Source organism: Mizuhopecten yessoensis, unplaced genomic scaffold (genome assembly GCF_002113885.1).
Source record: "Mizuhopecten yessoensis strain PY_sf001 unplaced genomic scaffold, ASM211388v2 scaffold716361, whole genome shotgun sequence".
Taxonomy (NCBI): Eukaryota; Metazoa; Mollusca; class Bivalvia; order Pectinida; family Pectinidae; genus Mizuhopecten; species Mizuhopecten yessoensis.
The window spans coordinates 686,132-692,689 of NW_018480078.1; positions in this window are offsets into that span (position 1 = coordinate 686,132).

Below are 6,558 nucleotides of genomic sequence, written 5' to 3' on the forward strand. Positions count from 1 at the left end.
CTCACACTCTACAAAAAGATCTTGAGAAACTGGCGCTTTGGGAGACTAAATGGAGGCCGATGGCTTTCCACCCTGAGAAATGCCAGGGCCTCTCTGTCACAAGGAATAGACATCCCATCTGTCATCCCTACATACTACATGGTCACGAGTTGGAGCATGTGACAGAGGCTAAATATCTTGGGGTCACCATTACTTCTGATCTCAAGTTGAGGACTCATATCGATAATATCACAAAAAAGGCCAATTCCACTCTGGGCTTCCTGAGGCGCAATCTCAAAATTTCATCCTATGTCCCTAGTCCACCCTCAGGTTGAATACGCTAGCCAAGTATGGGACCCTTACTTTAAAAAAAATATAGACAAGCTAGAGATGGTACAGCGCAGGGCTGCTCGTTTCGTTGCCAACCGCTATCGTAACACCTCCAGCGTTGGCAACATGTTAGAACACCTAAAAGGGCGTAGTCTTGCAGATCGCAGGAAAGACGCGAGGCTTACCATGCTCTATAAAATCCATCATAATAAAGTTGCCATTACCACTAAATATCTCACCCCTATAACCAGACAAACAAGGCATAGTCATCAAACCTCATTTCAAACTATCTTGTGCAGGACGTTTGTAAGGAAGGAACCATTCTTTCCTCGGACTATCAAAGATTGGAACAAACTCCCTTCTCAAATCATTTCTTCTGATCCAATACTGTCCTTCAAATCATCTATCTCTGCTCATCAATATTAAGTTCTGTTCCTTTCTTTTCATAGCGCTACACCTATATATGACATGACATTCAAACGGTAGAAGTAGAAGAAGAAGTAGAAAGTTTGTGCAGAATACAGAAAAGTTTTAGATAACAGTACATAGCAGTATCTAGAGACGAGGAGATTATAAACATATGATAGAAAAAGAAACTTGGAATTATGGACATTAAGGTAAAAACATCGGTTGATATTTATACTATAAGGTAACTATCTGAGAAGCAGAAATAAAGAGGGAGCTTTTTCATTCCTTAGTGTAGCATAATGTTTATAGAATAATAATTCATAAAGTCATTAAATTTCCGAATAACACGTCGTCTGTTACTAAAGTTTTTTTTATGAACGAATACACAAAAAATGCACTATAAAACCGATTAATTAGAAAAAACAACATAATAATAAAACCTTCGTAATGTATATAGCTACCACTGTAATGCCATGTTTAGGAAGGTTTTTTTTTTATCTTATTTATTTTTTAACTGTAGGTTAAACCAAAGACGAATATACTACTTTTGGCTTTATATGTCTCTGGTTAAACAAACTTTCAGAAGAAATCAATCCTAATACGATTGCGCAAGCTCAAGTAAGGAGATGTTTCCGACTTATGATATCTTTTCTTACATATGAGTTATCTACATTGCATTATAATCTGGGGGAAAAGTGACATTGTGCTTATTACTTTTATCTCATAAAAAAACAAAGCCGTGTGTAAAAGAATGAAGAGACAATATCGGATATGTTTATATTCAAAGCTATATTTTTTCGATATAGTTATATAGAGACTGGTTGCAAGATATTGACTATCTCAGCCAAGAACAGTTCGTGATTTTGTTTGCAAATTTTATGCACTAAATGCCTTTCGAGGTGTACTGTAATTAATGGAAATAAGATATAAATACTTACAAATTTCATTTACTATAAGTTATATATGGAAACTGCTCGAAATAAATTACATATTTTTTAGGTTGGGGTAATGATTAATCATACTGGAAACTCTGTCAAAACTAGAACGAGAACAGGGAAATAAAGCATCACGTGCAGCTGTCGACAAATAAGAAATGTAATACTCCAAGAATATTTATGAATGAATCTGTTATACTTTAATTTTGCCTATCTCCCCCATAATACTTTTTTTCGTATATATCGTATATACCTAAAAAGAAAAACAACTGATGACGGAACTACTTTTTACACTTCAGAATGCAAAATTACAACGCAGCTTTTTTTTAGCGCAATTGTTTAGTTTATGTAAAAATTAAATAAATCTTTTTAACTGTGCATTTACAACGTGTTTGTCTACTTTTTTAAATTAATTCATACAGAATGCCCAAGATTTTGTTTTGGTATATACCGAAAAATAATTGTGCACTTTGCATAAATCCGCGAAGCGGTTTATGCCAAAAAATCTTCAAAACAAAATCTTGGTCATTCCTTGATTATACTATTAGTTTTGTTATACTATGTAATAATTTCATTTTGCTTGTAACAAGACATTTTTGTTATCAGTCCATAACATAAAAAATGACGTCGCCGTTTGTAACGTCGCTTTTGATTGGCTGATACAGCAGCGCAATAATTTCTAAGAGAAAAGAGTCCATCAATAAAAGTGGATTTCCACAGGGATAATGTATAGTAGATTAAATTATAAGGATTAACTTGAATATATTTTTCATGTTATGGAGCTATAACACAAAAAACCGGAGTGTACTCTCATCATAAACCGCTTCGGTTTATTTAGAGTACACTCCGTTTTTTTTGTGTTATATCTCCATAACATGAAAAATATATTCAAGTTAATCCTTAAGTATAATGGGACTTTAACTCATTCACCCCTGAAGACACATTTGAACTCTTCCAATTCAAAAGTTGGAATAGTTCATTATGAAAGTTCAGGGGTGAATGCGTTTAAATATATTATTAGGATTACTACTTACAACTGTATAAGTGAATGTAAAATGTGTATAAAAGGATTGTCCCGTACATGTTGTATGGTGAATTTAGAGGATTTCCATAACTATGTGATGTCAATTTGAGGGTTAAGTTAGTGCAAATAGTTGACATGGTAGGAAAAACGACCAAGAAAATGATATAACCTGCTGTTTATTCTACATAGGAATGAAGTTGGTGAATCGGTCTTCATATTTTACATTATTACCCCAGTTCTCGCCTTGAGAACATGACATTAGTTGGATTTGACCTAGATTTATATGGCAGGTATTATCGATGAAGCAGAAGACGCTTACCCTTCCGAAACAAATGGTCTCATTCTGGTGTTATCGTAATGGTCCACATTTAAATATTTCCTTTTTTTTTAAATTATTTTAACCTATTTTTTTTCGATTTTTGAGTTTGAATGTTCATATTTTATTACATTAACATTACAAGTTCTGGAGATTAAATAAGATGCAAGTAAATTTCGAATTCTTATATTAATTGACACAGTAAAATTTACCTGAATGTGAAATCAACAACAAGTATCTTACTTATTTTCATTTAAGGCATTTCTATAGATTCAGCTTCGTTGTAACGATAGCATATTGAAATACTATTCCACAGCATTTTTGACGCTAGTTTTTCCTAGTTGCATTTGTACGGTGACTGTGTGGAACGTTTTTGAAATTCAGATGTATTATTAAATAAGTTGATATCATTAACTGAGTCAAGTTGTTCACAGTCTGAAAAGTTTAACAAGTCGTTCACCGCGCAAAGTTTCCAAAATTTTCAAAACACATTATTTCAGAGATATCTGAAAATAACATTTTTTAAGAGTCAGGTTTTTCGACTCTAAAAATATTTCGTTGCCATTTTTTTTTTACTTTATCCCATAAATAGGCAACAGCCCAAGTATTAAATCTGTTGGACATTTGACATGTTTTCCATTAAAACCTTTTTTTGATTGAAAACTTGTTTCCATTTTTTAATGAATCTATTAATTTGAAGATCATAGACGTGAAATGTACGTGCAGCAACATTGGAAAGCAGTTGGGTTATACAGGCCCACACCAATCAATACTTCTACCAGAATGGTGATATTCGGCATGAAGTTTCCTGAGGGGTCAATCATTGAGGTACAAAAGTAAAATCATAGAAGAGCCAACAGTTTTGTTAATATTGGGTTTTAGGTAAAGATTCCACTTGTTTACATGTTTTCGTCATCTCTATATGCTGTCATCTCCTAAACATTGGTTAAGTAGAAGTATGTGTCTATATCAATATTTATGAACAAGTCTAAAAATGTATTAACTTTGAATATCATGTCAATATACTATCATGATTGTTTCACCAGCACACTCAAGTAAAAGTTGCCTGTACCAGCAGATTGCGATTAAAAGCTTAGCGATTGTTGTGTCGACAGTAGGAGGCTCTCAGTCATTTTCAGCCCTTTGATTTTTGTCTGTAAACGACCATTTTGAATCTCTACACACATCGGTTTATATTTGTGATGTGATGATTCTGGAAGCTACTAGGTCGGCTGTAATACTGAAGATTAGGAGCATTTCAAACTTTTATTTTTATAAGTTTATTATGTTTATATTTAAAATGTGTGAAACAGATATGTTATAATATACATTTATCAGCTTAAGGTATTACAGCACCAATATGGATCCCCCCACTTGAACACTACTGTCTTATCCTTAATGACTAATCAAACAACGATTTACATCTCAGAAAGCGTAATTATAAGTGTAAACAATCACTATTGCGATTATCATTGCGAGAAAGTAAATATGAGTCTTCCTGCTATTTCACAGTGTGATAAAGTAAATGAAAGTCCATACTCACGAAAAATCAAGATAAGTCGGAATAGAAACTTTATTTTGCGAGCTTTTAAGAAACAACTCAGGGGGACGGGTAACATATGTTTAACTATTTCGCCCCTTAGACGATGTAAAAATGGGGTAATAAAGATGACTCAGCTGGTAGCCCCCTTCGTCTCTGTTCATCCAATCCCTTTCCCTCCTAACCCAGATGAATATTTTGATTTTCCTTACTTTCTAGTTGTCCTCCCTTTTAAGCTCTTTCGAGTTGTTCCAGTCTCGATCTATGATGTGGTTGTATGTGTTAGCATGGTCTGTAATGGCTGATTTATTGCATTGTTTCTCCGATGCCTTCCTTGTATTTCTAGTGTAGACTAGCTTCTTCATGGCTTCAACGTCTTTCTGATGTTCTTTTAGGTGGGTCCCACATTTCCGGCCAGTTTCCCCGATGTGTGTAGAGTTGCAGCTGTTACATGGAGTCTGGTAGGCCACCCCTGTTATGTCTTCCTTCTACCATTTGTCTTTGAGAGGAACTAATAGTTGCTCGATGGTGTTGTGTGGTCACATGGGCCTGTAGATGTGATGTTTGCGCAACACTCTTGAACGTGCTTCAAACACCCCTTTTATGTATGGTATAGTGACCATGCTGTTAGTGGGTCTCTCTGGGTTTGTACCTTTTTTGATTGTTGGAGCCATTTGTATTGCTTTCTACTTATCGACCATTCCGGGTATCCACATGTTGTAGACTTATAATTTATCATAGATATAAATACACAGTCTTCTTACGATACACTCTTTACACATTTCAAAACATTCAGAACCTTTCATTGAATATTTAAAATGTCTGTTTCTGAATTTTTAATACGTTCTAGATATTATTACGACAAGAAATGTTCAAACATTGAATTATGATTGACATTGTAAGCAGTTGGAATTGGCACACAGTTTTGTCTGATTTGTTTTCTTAGTAAACATAGAGCAAACTCTCGAATTAACTTTTTTTTTTTATCCAAAGCTGTATAACACAATAGTGATTGAATGGGCACATTTCCCTAATTCATACCATTTTAACTAGAAACTATGGCAACACGATTAAAAGCACAATTTAACATTTTTATTATTATATCAGGGAAGTATTGATAACGAAAGAAACAGTGATTGGAAAGTTCAATCAATTGTTTTGAACTTGATGGATTTGGGCGCCAAAGACACAAACCATACACAAGCCAATCCTCAATATCCAGGGGTTACACTCACTTTCGCTCTCTACACCCCTGGAATATGTCATAGCAAAATTGAAGACACGAAGATAGCTGTTTGATTGGTCTCTGGTAAAAACAAAAAATGACCAAATGCTAGGCTGATACCTGTCCTTTGAAGATTACAAAGGAGAGACGTCCGACTTAAAAAAGAGCGAAAGTGAGCGCAAATCCTTTCATCCGCATGATTCAAATGAGTTAATATGGATATCTGATTAATGTTACACAATCGTCCCTATGAATCACGTGTTTGTAAATATTTATGAGAATTTTGCATTTAATCGGTATAATAAAACTATTAATATTTGCATTGACCTCAGGTTGGTGTAACATGAATATTTGTCCCCCTCGACAGTCAATTAATACATCTTATGGCCAAGTACTTGTCAGTGCGAATTACCATAAATAGCACTCAAATAAATCAACCAACGTTACATAAGTGTTCTTATATATACTATTTAATGTGGTATTGTATACATAACTGATGGCATATTGTTTAATGCAGGCATTCTACATTGTTATAAACGTGTCTAACACTAATACACAACACACGAGCATTTGCATTTTTATAAATATGATATGTAAATGAAGACAATACAGTATTTGATATAATGGAGGATTCATTAGATAGAGATAGAGATGATTGATTATGATGGGAGAATTACTGTTTGTGATGGGTGATTATCCGTGTAATCAAACGAGGGTTGTTAACACTCGTACTGAGGTACCTTGTCTAGACTGTCGTTAGAAGGGTGGTTGACGTTGTGATATATGTTGGGAGTATGGCTA